Consider the following 18608-nt stretch of genomic DNA (forward strand, 5'->3'; position numbering starts at 1 on the left):
GGGAAGGAGTTAACAAAAAGTCACAAAACCTGTGTCAAAAATGGGAAAATACAAGATTAAGAAAGTGTCATCATCAATTTGTCTGAGATTTGATAAGAAACCATGTGATAAGACACCATGTGATAGGAAACCATTTGATAAGAAACCAAGGCCACAGAATGAGATGGGGATGTAAGTGACCAACAGCTTCAAGTTATCACAGAGAAGGTATCCATCTGCTGCCACTTCCATAGCAGGGGCTGGCAATCTATGGTCCCTGAGCCAAATCTGACCCCCACCTATTTTTGTATGGCCTACAAGTTAAGGCTGGTTTTTATGTTTTTAGACATTTGAAAAATAACTAGAGAAGATTGATATTAATTATAAGTCAAAATTGCATGAAATTCAAATTTGTGTCCAAAAACAGAGTTTTGCTAGAACACAGCCTTACCCATTTTGTAGTACAATAGCTGCAGCAGGGGCCATATGGTACACAAAGCCTATGATATTATTCTAGAAAAGTCTGCCCTCCGCTGATGTAAACTACTGTTTTACAGAAGGCATTGGATTACTAGTAATAAGAACACTGTGGGTCCAGAGCAATGCAGCTCCAACACATCTTACATGTTTTCCGATTGGTATTTCTCTGGTGACTATTCCAGCTTCTTCTAAATACATTAGCCCCATAAGTGGGCTACAAGGACATTTTCCCTTCCTATTCAATTAAGATCACATTGGAGTGGGAGACAAACCATGAGAGACTGTGGACTCTGAGAAACAAACTGAGGATTTTAGAGGGAAGGGGGGTAGGGGGTTGGGTGAGCCTGGTGGTGGGTGTTGTGGAGGGCACGTATTGCATGGAGCACTGGGTGTGGTGCATAAACAATGAATGCTGGAACACTGAAAAGAAATAAAATAAAATAAAATAAAATGGAAAAAAATCACATTGTTTCTATGTTTCCTGTTGATTTTAATATTTAAACTCTTAGAGATCTAAGGGTGCCTTTCTGCTGCCTATGTGTGCCATCTTTTTTCTCAGGACAGCAGGTAGCAGACAGAGCCAGTGCCCTCTCATATCCTTCAGACCTTTTGGTGGGCCCCACATGACTGCCAACTGCTAGCATCTGCCTGTTGGTGCCTGAGAACTTTTATTTCAAAAACACAATAGGCCTCTCTGCCTAAGCTTCTGGCAGGTGGAAAGTGCAGAGGAATTAACACCCCTGGGAGTAATCTGCAAGTGGTAACACTTACAAATTGGCATATACATACCGTCTCATCCCTGGGGCATGTATTTTGCATCATTTCCAAGAATGCAGAATTTTCCTAATCCTTATGGGATTAAGCCCTAGTCTCCCACTGTGATAGCTCACTTGATTTTACCTTTTGATTAGTTGCTGTTTCTTCCCCATTTCACTTCTCCACTTCTTATCAATGTTTCCCACAATTCCCAAATGGCCTGCATGTACTACAATCCTTGGGTTAGTTTCTACTTCTAAGAGAATCCAGATTAATCCAGTTAATCCAGATTAACTTTCCAACTAAAATCATCTTTTCTGCAGCCCTTGCATGCTCATCACATGGTGATGGGGGGGTGGGGGCATTGTACTTAGACTAACAAACAGAATCCCCAGAAGTGTCAAATCTTTCAACAAGGTCCGAGATGGGTATTGACTAGAAGAAGGTTTGCTCTCTTCCCAAGAGGGGTTACGAACATACCGTTGCCTAAGATTACAAACAAGCTTTCACTAGGTCCCTACTCATGCCATCAGGAGAATAGTTTCCTGATATCTGAAGCTCTAGCTCCTATTGTCTCAGTTTAGATCCATATGTACAGCTGCCTAATGAACATCTTCTGGTTGTAATCAATCTATATATATATTGTGTGTGTGTATACATACACGCAAACACACACACACACACAGGAAGAGAGTATATATAAAATCCAAATCAATTATCTATATCCTCCCCTAATCCAACCCTGCCCACCCAACAAATAAATTCATAAAAAGCCTCTTTCTTGGATATTCCTTATTCCCTTCATGATCTCATCCTCCAACACAGTTTCCAAGTTTAGAAATACTCATGACCATGTCCCCTCTGGTATGCCCCAGATCCAGTCAGTTACCTAGTCTCCGGTGCTGGGGCCAGAGGGATCTCTGCCTCACTGTGGCTTCTGAGATCATCTTCTGCCTTCTAATTGACCTTCTGCTATCAGTTTTTCTACATGCCATTTGGCACTCCACACTGTTGCCAGAATTATCCTTCAGAAAAGCCATCAATTGAATTCTCCCACTTTGCTCTGAAACCTCTCTGACTCCATTTTGTGTGCAAAATAAATTTCAATCTTTTGTAGGTCTCTCAAGGCCCTTAACAAATGGTCCAGCTCCCTCTAAGTTAGCTATTTTTCACACACATATGAGTGATTACTTTTCAGATGGATATAGATGTTGCCAAGATGAAGAAAATATAAACTCATTTCAAAGCTTTACTGAACTCCTATTGATCTTATTCATGTATTTTTCAATCAATGGACTACAAAAAGAGTACAGCTATTATCACGTGGAGTTGCAATTTTCTGATGTTAAAAAGTGATCCTCATATTTTAAACATTGGGAGTGACCTGGATTTATATTTTTTAAGTTTTCTTCCAACTTTCAGCACACACTAAGTAACTTTTTATGTCAGGGTCATTCCGGTGACGTAGACTTTGAGAACAATGGTATGTCTGTGCTGAAAACTCAGCTTGGTTTTGGGTTAGTGTGTGCACATGTGTATATAGTGTAGGTGGTGGTGGGTGGTGAGAAGGAAATTAGCCTAGCAGCTTATATAAATAGGGCAGGATGTTCTATCTTTTTGACAATAATTCAATTAAAACAACTCTGGTTTCTTTGTTAGGCTTCAATAAGAGAAGTGGAGAAAATTCATCTCAATTATAGCTCAGTTTTTAACCATTTAGTCTTCCTTAATATCCTGTCAGAAAAAAGGAAGATATAAACAGTCTTTCACCTACTGAAACCACTAGTTCTTCAGGGAGCATTACTGGATACCACCTTGTATCAGACAGTATCCCATGATAGAATCAGAATATGGTAACTGGAGGAAGTGAACCTTGCATTCCAATATATTTGGGGTCAAATCCTGGGAACATTCTTGAGTAACTCTGTGAACTTGAACAAATCACTCTGAGTCTCAATTTCTTTATCTATGATGTGATTAACACATACATTGTATGAGTCTGTGAGGAATTTATAAGAAATTAAGTTGTCCTTGCGGGTATTAATATATTTTTTTTTCTTTCTCTATTACCATTACTAAAATTCCCATGAATAACTCATATGTTTAAGGCCTTAAACTCAGTGTCTGAGCTTATTTAGATCACTTTATTTACTTTTCAGATATGGAAGCCAAAAGAGGTTATGTAAGTTGCCTCTCATTATATCATGAACTAGTGATATTTATAATAACCCTAAAAGCAAATAGGAGGGGGAAAATCATCAATATGAACAGGGGTAAAAAAAACAAAAATAAAATTCACAAATGTGCATCCAGAAAGGGATTTTCTCCAAAACTACTTGATGGTAAAAACCAGAAATCAAAAAAGCAAATCCCAATGACACCCCCCATCCTCCACTCCTACTTACTATTGGGAGACAATTTTCCATAGGTCTCTCATGTTTTGCTTATCTTTTAAGCAGAGGCACAGACTGCCTTTGTACTCTACAACTTTTTCAAGAACTTTTGTATCATGAACAGTCTTGGGAGATGTAGCATCTCCCTCCAGAGCAAAGGTTTTGCTTACTGCCTATTACAAAAGATGGAGGTTCCCTAACCTCAGGGTTCCTTTCTAATGCCACTAACTCACTCCACATGCAGCTGTTACCTAGCCCTCTTTACATTGCCCTGTGGGAATATGGGTTCAGGGAACCATTACAGGAAAGCCAATAGTTTGGCTAGTGCTATTATTATAATTCAATTCTTTGTGTCTGACCCAGGGTCTCTCTTCTTCTACTAGCATTCGTGAAACTGTCGGGCTACTTGTTAGTTTGCAAGTAAGGGGGAAAATCTCAGACCTTCCACAGTTCTTGACATTTGCTAAGTATTATTTGCTAAGTATTAAAGCTGCCTTTAAGTCCTTGAAGCAGAAACTTTATATAACAAGCTCTCCTGATGGCTTCATGCAGACCACTAGCAACAAAGACAGATTCAGAAATAGCAGTAATAACCACTTATTTAGTGTATGCTCCGTTACCCTCCCTCCCCTCCTTGGATTTCTTCCAGAAGCTCTGTGCACTAATACCCCAGCTTTTGAGCACTTTGCTGCTAACTGCTCTCATCTGAGACCTTCAGAGGCTGAACTTGAGCACTGGAGCCACCCAGCCTGTACAGAGTACAGGAAGTGGCAGGGACTTGACATTTCTGCCTGGGAAACTTAATTACTGACTGAAATGGAAAGAGGGGAGCCCTGTTCCTTTTCCTCAAGGCAAAACTCTGGAGGAATAATTTACATTTCATAACTTCCTACGGGACCAGGCTAAGGCTGGGCCTTGCCCTGAAATGGCACCTTCGACCTGGCCACTTTTCCTTTCCTGTCCTGCTTCCCCACTATCTTACTGGTTTCTTTGGAACAGATCCTTAATAAATACATGACAAATGGTTGGCCTGGGGGCTTCTTCTAGGGGAGCCTGACTAATCTAAGATAACCAGTGATTCTGAAGCTGGGTTATATATTCAATTCAACTGGGGGAACTTTTCTAAAATTATGATAGGGTCCCAGCCTAGGACAATTAAATCAGAATCCTAGCCAGTGGGGCCAAGGCATGTATTCTCATCCCCAGATGATTCAAATGTTCCACTCTGATTTAGGTCATTTGAGTGCCACCATCTTCAGTAGTTTAATTTCACCATTTGCTATACTCCCAGCATTCAAACAGGCCCAGAAGAAATCCTAGCTAGGACACTGTCCAGCCCAGGAAATCTTCCAGTCTGATAACTTGGCAGCAACATGACCCAGCTTAGGCAGCAGCAGAATGCTTTCTCTGGGCAGTCTTGAGATGGGAAGAGCCTAGGGGAAGTCATATACAACTGGCAAGCAAGAGCAGACCACTAGATCTCCAACTACCCTGAAAAGACCACCACTATTGATGTATAGCTCCAAATAGTTTATAGGGACATCTGGTGACACCACATCCATAATGAGTCTCACTCAACAGCACTCCTTGACCTCTACCTCCTAGTCTAAGGGCCTTGTAATGGTTATATTAAAGTGTCAACTTGGCTAGGCCCCAAAATCTAGTTGTTTGGTCAAATACTGATCTAGACTTTGCTCTGAAAGAATTTTGTAGATGTGATTAATTTCTACAATCAGCTGACTTTAAGTAAAGCAGACTACATTTGACAATGTGAATGGGCCTCATCTCACTAATTGAAGGCTTTAAAAGCAAAAACTGAGGTTTCGTGGAGAAGAGTTCTGCCTCAAGAAATGTAGCATAGATATCCTACCTGAGTTTCCAGTATGCTAACCTGCCCTAGATTTCAGACTTGTCAGCTCCATATAATCACGAGTTAACTCCTTAGAATAAATCTCTTTACTCTCTCTTGCTTTCTGGAGAACCCTGACTGATACAGGTATAATCACCATTCCCAGTCTCAAGGGTCTCTGGAAAACATGGAAAATGTGATATGGCTTTCATTTTAGCCAATACCTAAGCCACACTCAACTAATTGAATTTGACCTAGCCAGCCTCTTAACCTTCCACTTTCAGCTGCAAGGTATATCCCCGTAATCATCTGTCCACCCAGTGCCCAAATGCAGCCAGGTGTTCTGCATACTCTTTTTAGACAGATAGGCAATTACATGACTTGGCCACCTAACCAGCCCCCATGCCTAGAGCGAATCATCACTTTCCATCACATACAACACTGTGTATCCCCAAACTACAATTTCTCCTTTACCATCTCCCAGGTCCCCATTCCTTCTGGAACCACTGTCACAATCCAATGCTTATCATACTTCCTGGCTCAGTAAAAACCTAATGAAGGAAAGATGATCACTTAGCAAGCTCAGAAACAACAACAGGGCTTTTGAGAAATCTGATGGGCCAAGGAAAGTTGGAAAGTTCATCTACCCCTTCCCCAAGTGGTAGACCCAGTGTCATCTCAATTGAATGTTATACTGTCAGGGTCAACTTTCTTCACCTGAGTGTACTCATTGGTGTGTAGGTCAAGGTACTACCATTTCTACCAAGGAGGGTGGGTCTTAAATGGGAGCAGGTAAATGGCCAAGGACAGCCATATCTTATCTTGGCAATCATCCTGTTCACCTCCTGTCCCCCTGTTCCAGCCTCCTCAGTGCCAGCCATTTCTTTGACCTATAAACTCAAGCACCCTGAATTTTAATCTATTTTTGGCCAGTGCTCTCCACCCAGTTCCATGTTCTCACAAGTTGCAATTTTGAGAATCTGGATTTTAGGATTAGAGATATTCATTTTTGGAATCCCGGCATTACTACTTACAAACTAGATGACATTAGGTCTCAGCTCCTTAACCTGCCAAGCGAAAACCCCATAACAACCTTCCACAACTCTTGTGAGCTTTGGATGGAACCAGAAAATTGAGGAGATCTAACAGTACATTTGGCACATGATTTTTAAATGTCAGCTACTATCATTTGAGTGAAAGTTAATATTTGACATCCAGTCATCACCACAGTTATTTAAAAAAAAAAAAAAAAGATCTTACGCCTGGGCCAAAATACCTTATCCATCCCTTCAGACATGAGAATCTGAGCAGGGCACTTCCAAACTACTCCCATAAGTTCCCTACATACTGAAGGGAGATATCAAGAGCGGTTAAAAATCTCTGTATTTTGAAATTGTAACTTTCTTCGTCATTTACAATCTTTAAGCGTAACCTTTTTTATATGTGAAAGGAGTTGGCTTGTCAGCTTTCCATCATTGTAGCTCACAAAAACAACTTCTCAAGGAAAACTCTACACAACTGAATTAACTCCCGTGCTTCTCAGCGCTAACTGCACCTCAGAAGAAACATCTGGACAGCTTTACAAAACGTGCTCAGACTTGCTTTCCAACCAAGAACTCTACTTCTGTGGGTCTGTGGCCTGGATCATCCCATATTTTCAAAGCCCCCTTGAAGAGTCTGCTCACCAACCAGGGCTGAGCACTACTGACCTACTTGGATTACAAATAAGTCAAAATTGTACAGAAATGTGATGCAAAAATAGAAGCAGACTTGTGCCAAGGAGGCGGGGGGAGCCCTTGACTGTTTCAGCCTTCTTCCTGTCCCCTTCCTCCATGTTCTGTTTGTCTGGCCATATCAGAGTAGACCAGATGTCCCCTCCTTTCTGTGGGGGCCCCCAGGGCTCCAATGGGTGGAGCCTCCGCTGCTTCTAGGGAGATACTACCTCAGACCAGAAGCCCAGGAAATGGGGGGTGGGGAGGGTAGTGACAGGGCAGGAGGCAGCTGTGTGTCGAGTGGAAAAAAGGACAGGAGCCGGGAGAGGGCAAGGAGTAAAGCTGTATTGATGCCCCTGGCTGTCATGACCCAATACCAGAGGCATTTTGCACAGAGAACAACGAGCCCCATCCCAGCTATACAGGGGTTTGCTGGTTTGCTGCACTGTAAATAATGCTGCTTCCGCTTTTGTTCATAGCTCTTTTAGAGAAAATCATTGCCTAGCGTTGTTTTTGTTTTTCTCTGCATCTTATTCTTGTCCCCACTCTGTGCACATTATTTGATAGTTTAGTGCTCTTCCTAGTCTCAGATCTAGTATCATGATATGGTAGTTGCTGGACACAGATTTGTGTTGAATTAAAGAACGGTGAGCTGGTAGGCTGCCCTCTCCTCACACAGTGCCACAGATTTTCGATGCCAATCCTATTTTGTCCCAGACAAAATGCATGCTTCCTTCCTCTGGGTCCACAGCACTAGAGAGTTCACTTAGAATTATTCCAACCTAACCCGCCATACGGATCTTGCATTACATCCGTGTTTCCACCAGGATGTGAGCACCTCGGATGCAGCCAATGCTTTATCCCACCAGCTCCCAACACAGCACTGAGCAGGCTCTTGAATGTTTGCTACCTGCAACCCAGTTTTCTATCTCAGTATTTCTTGTCTGGTGTCTGATTTCTTCACCACCAAGAATGAAATTAATGCTAAAAAGGAAAAAAAACACAGGGAGGGGTCTTGCTCTTACGACTCCTTTTTAACGTAGCTGTGGATAACCTAAGATCTCTGGGTTTCTTTATCTATAACCCAAGTGGACTAAATCAGCTCTCTGGTCCCTTCTAGTCAGAGACTGAAGCACAAAACATAAAGAAGTTGGAAGCATGAGGTGGTAGAAAAGCAAAGGAACCTGTGTAAATTCCCCGCAGATCAACTTGATTTCACATAAACCTCACCACAACTCTGAAGTGTGGGTTTTATTCCCATTTGAAGAAAGAAAGAAGAAAAAAAAATGGAGTCTCAGAGCTTTGATTTGTTGAAAGTCGGATAGTATGCCTAGGATTCGAACCCAAATGTTTGAACCCCCAGGCCGTCCTCTCTAACCTCCATCACTGCTTCTCCAGTGGGAGACCGGCTACACAAGACAGTGTGCTGGAGGATCCCCCTGAAATACCAGCGGCTTCTTTAAATGAAAAGAGTTTTCATCTCCCCTGCTACCACAGGACATAAAGACAGAGTCTCACAGCATGACATTACAGTTTTATTCAGTGATGTATTTTTCCTGCCTCTACCTTTATTCCCTGATTGGAGTCCATTAAGAGACCTAAGGGCATTTTAAAAGTGCCTGAATTTTTCTCAATTGCCTGAATTGAGAAAAAAAAAGTAAAATCTTTCCCTGCTTTTTTTGGTTTTTGGGCCAATATTGCTTCACCATCCTACCACACCATCCTCCCATGCCCTCTCTGCAAATATACATTAAAAAACAAGTTCATTTGTCCAGGTACAACTTTGAACTTTGAGCCCATACCCCTTTAACAGCTTTGGCTAAGAAAGTTACTTGCAATAATTAAGCCCCCAAACCCAGAAAAAAATATTTCATGAAAATGTGATCTAGTCGATTCCCAATATTTACATTATAAGAATCCTTTTCCTACCAAACATAAAATCACAACCCTACATAATAGTTGTTTTTTAGTACACATTGATTGAGAAAATTTGTGATAAAAAGTCAAAATGAATTCAAGTTTTGAAATGTTTGTATATTCTGCACCTCTACAACATCTATATCCAGCTGAAAAATAATCACTTGTGTGTATGGGGAAAATAGCTGACTGCAGGATAGGCTAGGCCAATTGTCAATTTGGGAAGGGGCATACCAAGGAGACTGAAATTTATTCTATAGGCAAAAGGACATCAGAAGAGGTTTTCAAGCAAACGGACAGGACTGGATTGATTTTTTTTTTTTTTCCCCAGAAGGTAATTTTGGCAGCAGTGTACAGAGCCAATTGTGAAATGGAAAGAACAGTGGCAGGAGTCCAAGAAGGATGTAGAAAGGGATATCAGGAGCCACAGAGGCACAGAGATACCTCTGAGCCCAATGTTGGAGGACACGGCGAGCAATCCGAGGTGAGCCACAGGGGAGATGGGGGGCCCAAAGAGGTGTCCTACTGGAAACTTCTGGAGACTGTTACAACTTGAAAAGAATTGGAATGCCAGGGGAGGTTTTTGTGTTTTGGTATGGACATGTATTTTTATATATTAAGTTTGAAATGATAGGGTATATTCAGGTGATATCTCTCTAGCATGCCATTAGATATTTAAGTCTGATAATAAGGAGATCAGAGCTGGATCTTAGGTCAACACTAAACCTCAGTTGTTATGACAATAGCTTACAAGTTAGAAAGGTCTTGGTTCAAATCCACTTATTAACTGGCTCAAGCAAAATTCCTCAACTTTACCAAGCCTCAGTTTCCTCATTTGAAAATGGAGATCCTTAATACCCACTTTAAGGGTTTCTTACAAAAGATTATAGGATTTTTAAAAAAGCTTTATTTATTTATTTTTGAGAGCAAGCAAGCGAGCAAGAGAGATGTGGGGAGAGGCAGAGGGAGAGAGAGAATCTTAAGCCGAGTTCCCACTGAGTGCGGAGCCCAACACAGGGCTCAATACCGAGACCCTGAAATCATGACCTGAGCCAAAATCAAAAGTTGGAAGCTTAACCAACTGAGCCACCCAGGTACCCTTATAGGTTGTTTGTTTGTTTAAGTTAAAGATTATATATATCAATAAAATGCATGGCATGTGGTAGTTATTCAAAAAATACCAGGTACTATTATACAGATGCAAACAATCAGTATTGGTCCCAGTCCCTGAGATAGTGGAACTTCTCATTCTCAAAGAGCAAAAGAAAAAAATAAAAGGTGGTGCCCTGGGGATGCAATGTTAGAGAAGAACTAAAAGAAAGGCAGGCAAAAAAGGCAGAGAAGGAAAGAAATCCATCAGAAAAAAAGAGGATGATCTGGCAGTCACAGGAGGAAGGAGCTTTAACAAGCAAAAGGTGGGTCAGATTCCTGAGGATGGGGCCTCCACATTAATCTTGACTTGGAGGGCGCCTGCGTGACTCAGTGGTTTAAGGCTTCTGCCTTCGGCTCAGGTCAGGATCCCAGGGTCCTGGGATCGAGCCCCACATCGGGCTCTCTGCTCCATGGGGAGCCTGCTTCCTCCTCTCTCTGCCTGCCTCTCTGCCTACTTGTGATCTCTGTCTCTCAAATAAATGGGTAGAATCTTTGAAAAAAAAAAAAAAAATCTTGACTTAGTAAGGGAGTCACAATGCCCAAAGAGTGATGTGAGATTTGGGATGGGAACATATGAGCAGATTTCAATAAAGCTGGGAACCTTGAACCCTGAAGTTCTGCTGATCCTCCTTTGCCAGCAGAAGCAGCCCTTCACCTCTGTCTGAAGAGTGTAGTCTTCCCCAGCCTGAAGAACCCATCATATCATCTTCTAAAGTAATTGCCTTGCAGGAAACCACCAGTCTTACTCGGGAGCTACCCTCATGCCTCTCATTATTTCTATACCTATAACCAGACTCAAGTCCCAGTGGGCCCCAGGAGGGAAGCTATAAAGCAGGACTCCTAAGGAGGTCAACACACACACACACACACACACACACACACATGCACAAGATTTGTCGATTTATATTGACAGAACCTTAGTAAGGTGCATGAGAATTGATCCTAAGTTGTACTGGATCAGAGAAGAAGACACATAATGTTGGACCTCTGAAATCAGTTGATCTTAGGTGCACTAAGCAGGGTTTCTGGAATCAGTGTGTTGGCTCTCCAGGCTGTGAATGGCTTTGAAAGTTTGGTTGGTTGGTTACTGAACCCTGGAGTTAAAGACACTTTGCACTAAATGGATTTGAAGTTTCATAACCCTCTCAGTACACTGATGAAAGGATCCCAAGGCTTAGGGAAAATGGTATGCTTAAGTATGTTATCTAATACTCTCCACGTTCCTCAGAATGGTCCAGAGGATACACCTTTTACTAAGGCTTTGAGAAATACATTGGGGAAAGAAGGCTAGCATCTGTAAAGAGCTCTGTGGTGGCTATTGTCTAAAGATTACAAATAAGAGGAAGAAATGCTGCCATCAAGCAGGGGTCCATGATTCCGATGGGGATGATGAGATCATGGGCTAGCAGGAATCACTTGGCGGCATTTAATCACAAAAGATGAAGATGTTGTTACCATAATGGGCAACACAGCTGAAAGGCAACACAAAAGTCAGACCCATAGAAACCTTTGACATTCAATAGTTGATCACGATGTCCCTAGGACTGAAATAAATGATCACCCTACTAATATCTCACTCGATTAGTATAAGCAGTGTGGTCTTTTCACCACTAGACCTATTTAACAATAAAGAATTGTGGACCCTCAGCCAATTGCCAGATTTAAGCCAGTTCAAAGATGCAAAGCCCCTTGAACGAAAGGACAACAGATTCTTCTTGAAGTACATTCCTACTAGAAAACCAAAAATTTACAGTCTAAGTCTTCCTTGCAGCCCTGGTTGAGTGGCCTTCAACCTGGGGCAATCTTACCCTCCGGAGAATAATTGTTTATGTCTGGAGACATTTTGCTTGGTCACAACTGGGAAAGTCCTTCTGACATCTAATGAGCAGAGGCCAGGGAATGCTACTAAACATCCTAAAATGTATAGAATAGTCCCCCACAACAGAGAATTATGTGACCCAAAGTATCAAGAGTGTTACAGTTGAGAAACCCTGGTTTTCCCAAAAGAACTGTGACCGCTGAGTTTCAACAAGCAGAATGTGAGTCAACCTCATAATTTGCAGTCATTTGAGAGGACTGAAACTAAACATTATGCTTGGATTCAACATACATAATAAATCTGGGTAGTCACAACACAGATTGAAGATTGATGTGAGAACAGTATTCAGACACTCCTAGAGCTCTGAGAGTTTAATTATCCAAAGCATTATATAATTGCAAGAGAGAGAGGGTGATCTGGATTAAATATAGAAAGACTATAATTAACCATATTAACAGGTTTTTAAGAATGTTGTTTAAACTAAAAATGCCAAGCAATCCTCTTTCTTTCACTTACCAAATCCAATTCCCTCAGCAGCTGCACTCAAAAAATCAGTCCAAATGGGACTCTTCTGGTCTCTTCCACCTCTCTTCCGCTCCCCATCCTAGATGAAGCCACCATGATGTCTCTCCCGGAAAGCCTCTTTAGCAACCGTTCTACTTTCTCCATGGTTCCTGGAGAATCTATTCTTGAAATGCTGCTGCCAGGTGACCTTCTTAAAACGTGGATTACTTGCAATGTTCCCGTGAAGCCCAGAGTCCAGGGAGGATGTGGACCTTACCGTATGAAATGCAATTGGGATCTTTTTCCTACCTTGAAGGGAAGCCCAGAGGTATGAGTAAAAACAACACTGATCCAGTTTTGCTCTGCTTGACAGAGCAAAACTGGAAGATCTCCCTGCTTCCATGCCTGATCCTGCACCATTACACACACATACACACACTCACAGACTATCCTTTCAGCAGCAGAGTGATCCATTCAAACCATAAATCAGGTCATTCAGCATCAAACACACTCCCCCCAAGAGTCTGCTGGAACAAGCGCCTAATCTAAGTGGTCCTGAGTGGGGCCTGAGGGTCTTAATAGTTTTTAATCTCTTCAGGTGATTCTAATGTGTAGCCAATGTGAGAACCACCAGTTTACAGCTGTGCTTCCCAAAACTCTAATGTGCACACAAACCACGCGGGAGTCTTCTGACCCCCTAGGGCTGGGGTGGGGCCTGCGATGCTTGTTTCCAACAAGCTCCCAGCTGGTGCTGATGCTGCCTTCTGAGGACCCGGCTCTGCATGGTCAGAGCCTAGGAGGGTAAATCATTGCTCCCCTCTATCCAACTGCCTTGCTCATAATTACCTGCAGTTGTATTTTTTCACCCTCTACCAGTCCTCTGGTTTCGCAGCCTCCTGGACCCAGTAATAACTCCATAGTCAGCCTGCTCAGAACTTCCCAACAAGGACCTTCAGGACAGGCTTTTGTGGACAAAAGAAGGATAGAATGACTGCCCACTAAGAAGAGGCCCAGAGTATTTGAATGGGAAACACTGTATTTTCCCCCAAGGTACAGTAGGGCTTTCATTCAGGTAACATTAAGCAAAATTCAGGCTCGCCATGTCCTATTGGAAAATAGATCTTCAGTGACAAGTTACAACCTAATCATAGTACCCTCCTCTCTCTAATGCGTATCTAGAGCAGTGTTTCTTAACTTTTTAGTAATTATCACCTCCCTAGGAAAATTATTAGACTTTTTTCCTAATCACCACCCCTTCCCCCATGAAATGTTAATACCACAACTCCTTCATTTGTCAAATAGCAGTAAAAAAGAACACACCCCCAGGGCTATCATGAGGGTTGGGGCAATTAACACCCAGCAGAGAGCCTGGCTATCATTCAGGGCCTCCCCAGTGATAGACTGACTTACAAAGATGGTTGCCTTGGTGATGTTGCCTGAGGAATAGGTGGCTTCCCTGGGAGGGGAAATGGTTTTCACTCTCCTTTTTTTATTTCAGGATTCAAATGATGACCAAGTTGTATCATATTACAGTACAAACTTATCACTAAAGGATTACTATTACTTTTTCCTGACTTTAATCTCTTTCCAAATTAGATCCTACCATCAGTGCCAAAGACCTCTTGAGATTCTACCACATAAGAAAAAAATTCTTTAAAATATTTAGTATTTCAACAAATAATTAAAAAATAAGTATTTCATAAGTAAATAATTTTTGGCCATTTTCATCATTTAACCTTATATCTTGAAAAGGAGAAAGGTAATGACTTACGATTTTCCTATTAAATCAGTACGTAAAAAGAAAGTTTAAATTGAAATTCTAAATCAGAAGTGAATTTGGTATTGTTCTCAACCCTGACCGATACTCAAAATCACCTATAAAAGAAAGAAAGAAAGATGGGTGGCTCAGTCGACTAAGTGTCCAACTCTTGGTTTTGGTTCAGGTCATGATCTCATTGGCCTTGGGGAGCTCTGTGCTCAGCAGGGAGTCTGCTTGAAGATTCTCTCCCTCTGCCCCACCCCCACTTGTGCATATTCTCTCTTCTCTCTTTCTCTGTCAAATAAATAAATCTTAAAAAAAAAAAGTTCTTTGGGGCCATAACAAATGTGCTGCTAAGAACATGCCCCAAATGTCTTTTGGGGCATATATATATATATATATATATATATGAATAGAATATATGAATGAATAGAATATATATATTCTATGGAGTATATAGATCAGAGAATAGAGTTGCTAACCATAGGATATGCATGTGATCAGCCTTTGTAGACACTCTCAAAGGGCTTTTGTAGATACTCTCAAAGAGCTTCCCAAAGCAGTTATACAAATTAGCAATCACATCAACAGTGTCTGAGAATCCCTTTTATCCCATACCTTCACTATCACTTGGGATTCTGTCCTTTCTATTTCAACCATTTCAGTGATTGTTTTAATTTGCATATCCAGAAACACTAATGAAGTTGAACATACATTTATTGGTCATTTGCATACTTTTTTCTATAATACTTTTGTCAAAGTATTTTTTACTTGAGTTGCTTTTTTTAACTTATTAATATGTTCTATATATGTATTATATTCAAGGTACAAGTTCTTTGTTTTATATATATATGTATATATATACGTATATAGAGGGAGAATATTTTTCTTTACATCTCATGCTATTAGTGCTTTTGTTGAACAAAAGTTCTCAGTTGTTAACCATCTAGATGCCCATCAATAGTACAGTGGATAAAGAAATTACGGTTTATTTGCAGAATGAAATACTATATAGCAATTAGAATGGACAAATCACAACTCTGCAATGATATGGATGAATCTCCTATAACACTGAGGGAAAGAAGCTAGACTCAAGAGTATATGTTGTTTCAGTTCTCGCTTCGGCAGCACATATACTAAAATTGGAACAATACAGAGAAGATTAGCATGACCCCTGTGCAAGGATGACACGCAAATTCGTGAAGCGTTCCATTATTTAAAAAAAAAAAAAAAAAGAGTATATGTTGTTTTAATTCTGGTTTGTTTGTTTGTTTGTTTAATTCCCCAAATTGCTATGGGGTTCCAAGATCTAGAATAAGAAAAGAGCCCTTCAGGTGATCCTAATGCAGGCTGGAGTGGCTCCCAAGCTCCAGCAAGTGGTCTTCCTTTTGGGGAGAGCACCTGTGAAGTACCTCCTGAGGGGCCTGGAGATCAATTGAATGTAGGAAGGTAGAGAAGCAGTAAAAGACAAAGATATTTCTAGTCTGGAGATTGGATTGGTTGGACCATGAAACCAAACAAGGAAAACAAGGACAGGAGATATTTCAGTCTGTTCCTATGTGTTTGTAGGGGTCACAGAAGGGAAGGAGCGGGTGAGAAGTTTGGTTTCATGCCTATTTTCAGGTGTGCGAGAGACTTGCTTGTGCTTTTGGCAAGGAGGCTCCAAGTACAGATCTGGAAATGTGAGGTCAGACCTGGAGGTCCAGATGGCAGCAAGCACTGGCCTGGGTTTCAGTCCTAGCCCTGCCACTTCTAATTCTTTGAGCTCGGGCAAGTCTTAACACCTTCCTGAAACTTCACTCCTTCATCTGACAATGAGAAGAGTCATACCTGCCCCCATTGAGTTCAGGGTAAAATTAAATGAGATAATGTGTTTAACTCAATTAGCAAAATCCCTGGCTTATTGAAATGGCTGGTGCTGCTATGTTACAGATTTGGGAGAGGCAGAGTAGAGCTGGGAAATGCAGACGACGGCGTGGATCTGATGACCCAGCTGGTGCAAGAGCAGAGAAACATGGCGGAGTCTGGGGGTGCCAGGGCTGGGAGGGCCATGTGGGAGCAGACAGAGACAGATGAGAAGGCACCCACTGAGAGGCAGGAAGGGGCTCAGGAGACAGCGGATGGAGGGGACAGACAGACAACCACACATGTGCCACGATGGGAATGGAGACTCAGTCATTTTATTTGGCACTGAGAAAGTCAGCAATGACCTGGAAAACAGCAACCTCGGTGGAGGGGGCAGGGAAAGGCAGAACCCCCCCAGCCACAACAGGCAATCCTTAAATGCTCTTTGTTCATCATCTCTCTCTGGCAAATAAATAAAATAAAATCTTCAAAAAAAAATGGGAAGAGCCTAATTAACAGCATTAATACACATGATGGAGTAAGTCTACCCAGATCGAAAAAGGGTGTAGGCATCATCCTTGGTTCCTTTCTTTCCTTCACATCTCACATCTAGGTCAGTTACTTCTGTTGGACCTATCACCAAGATAATTCGGAAATCCACCCACCTCTCTGATCTACTGCTGCCAACCTAGGCCAGCTACCCTTCTCTCCCTCCCAGGCAACTACAATGACTGTAACTGGTCTCCCTGCTACCCGCACCCCCCACCTCTCCAGATTGCCTCCCCACCCTGCCCTCTGCCCAGCAGCCCCAGAGACCTTTTCCCATGTAAATCAATCACAGTAATCTCCTGCTCCAAACCACCCAAGAGACACTTCTCACCACCCCTAGCCCTGCTCTCCCTCTGACCCTGGACTGCCCAATATGGTAGCCTAGCCGCTAGCCACAGGTGGCTATTGAGCATTTGAAATGCTAGTGAGAGCTATCAAATACATACTTTAAAATATTTATATTTATATTCATGGAACCACATGTGGCTGGTGTGATTGAAGAGCTGAATTTAAGATTTTATTTAATTAATATAAGTTGAATAGCACATGTGGCTAGTGGATACCAGAGTGTATAGCACAGAGGCAGAACATTTATGTAATAGAAAGTTCCACTGGGCAGTGTTGCTCTGGCCTGATCTCTCACCACATTCCCCCTTGCTTACTGGACTTCAGCATCACTGGCCAACCTGCGGTTCCTCACCCGCATTAAGTTCCTTTCCCCTGAGCATTTTAGCAGATTGTTCTCTCTGTCTAGACTTTGTGGCCCACTGATCTTCACGTGACAGCCTTGTGTCAGCTTCACTGTTAACCTCCTCAGAAAGGCCTTCCCTTTCCATCCAAATGAAAGTCTTCCTATTGTGTCAGCTTCAAAGCATTTCTGGCTAGGTAAAAATATTTTCTATATGGATTATTAAGTTATTGCCAACCACCCCCCTTTGGCATGTTTATTTTCCCAAGGGCAGGGACTTTGACACTTCAAAATTGGAGAGGCAGAATTTCTACTTCTCAGGAACAAGAGAGCAGAAAGTGATCACAGGTACTTTCCTTGGAAGAAGAAAAATGCACCCAATATTATGCCTCATGATCTCTAAGTTCTTTGAAAAATAAGAGGCAAGGTCATCTGCCGAATGTGGGCCTCCTGGGGATGGAGCAATTTGAGAATCTGGGAAATCTGGTGAGGAATTGCTTGAAAGGACTTCACTAGCTACAACCGAGGGGACAGTGAGCGTCACTGAAGATCCAGAAGAAGGTGGAAGTTACAAGCAGTTTGTCGTACCATCTTAATATGATTTTTCTCCAAAAGAGGAACAGCCCAGATGTGCTTATCACATTTAATCCTTATAACAACCTCTGAGATAAGGGCTAGAGTATCCCCACTTTACAGGTCATTAAACTAACACACAGGGAAGTTAAGTAACCTACCTTAGACCATGAAGTTAATAAGGAGCAGAGCTACAACTTGAGCCCTAGCATTCAGAATCCAGAGCCAGAACTTTTAGCCACATGGCCATATTGCCTCCCTCCTTATTAGAGTCACACAGAGTAGGTATTTCAAGAAAAATGTAAAATGTCCACTGCAGGGCTCTGAGACTTCCCATTCCTTCCAAAATGGCAAACCAGGCATAAGAAACAGGATGGCATAGAGAACTTAACATTTGTATACATTTACATAAACCAAAACTTGTGCACAATAACAATGCACATTATGCTAGAACGCATACAAAGGGGCACCTGGGTGGCTCAGTCGGTTAAGCAGCTGCCTTCGGCTCAGGTCATGATCGCAGGATCCTGGGATGAAGCCCCACATCGGGCTCCCTGCCCAGCAGAGACCCTGCTTCTCCCTCTCCCTCTACCTGCCTCTCTGCCTACTTGTGCTCTCTCTCTCTCTCTGTCC

General features: G+C 42.0%; 1 non-coding gene across 1 annotated transcript; it reads left to right on the forward strand.

Annotated features, from left to right (window-relative positions):
* Positions 1-15432: 15432 nt before the first annotated feature.
* Positions 15433-15539, forward strand: LOC125081501 (U6 spliceosomal RNA). The gene has a single exon (XR_007121706.1). It is a non-coding gene; the product is annotated as a U6 spliceosomal RNA (small nuclear RNA).
* The last annotated feature ends 3069 nt before the right edge of the window (positions 15540-18608 follow it).

This window comes from Lutra lutra, chromosome 11, assembly GCF_902655055.1.
Source record: "Lutra lutra chromosome 11, mLutLut1.2, whole genome shotgun sequence".
Taxonomy (NCBI): Eukaryota; Metazoa; Chordata; class Mammalia; order Carnivora; family Mustelidae; genus Lutra; species Lutra lutra.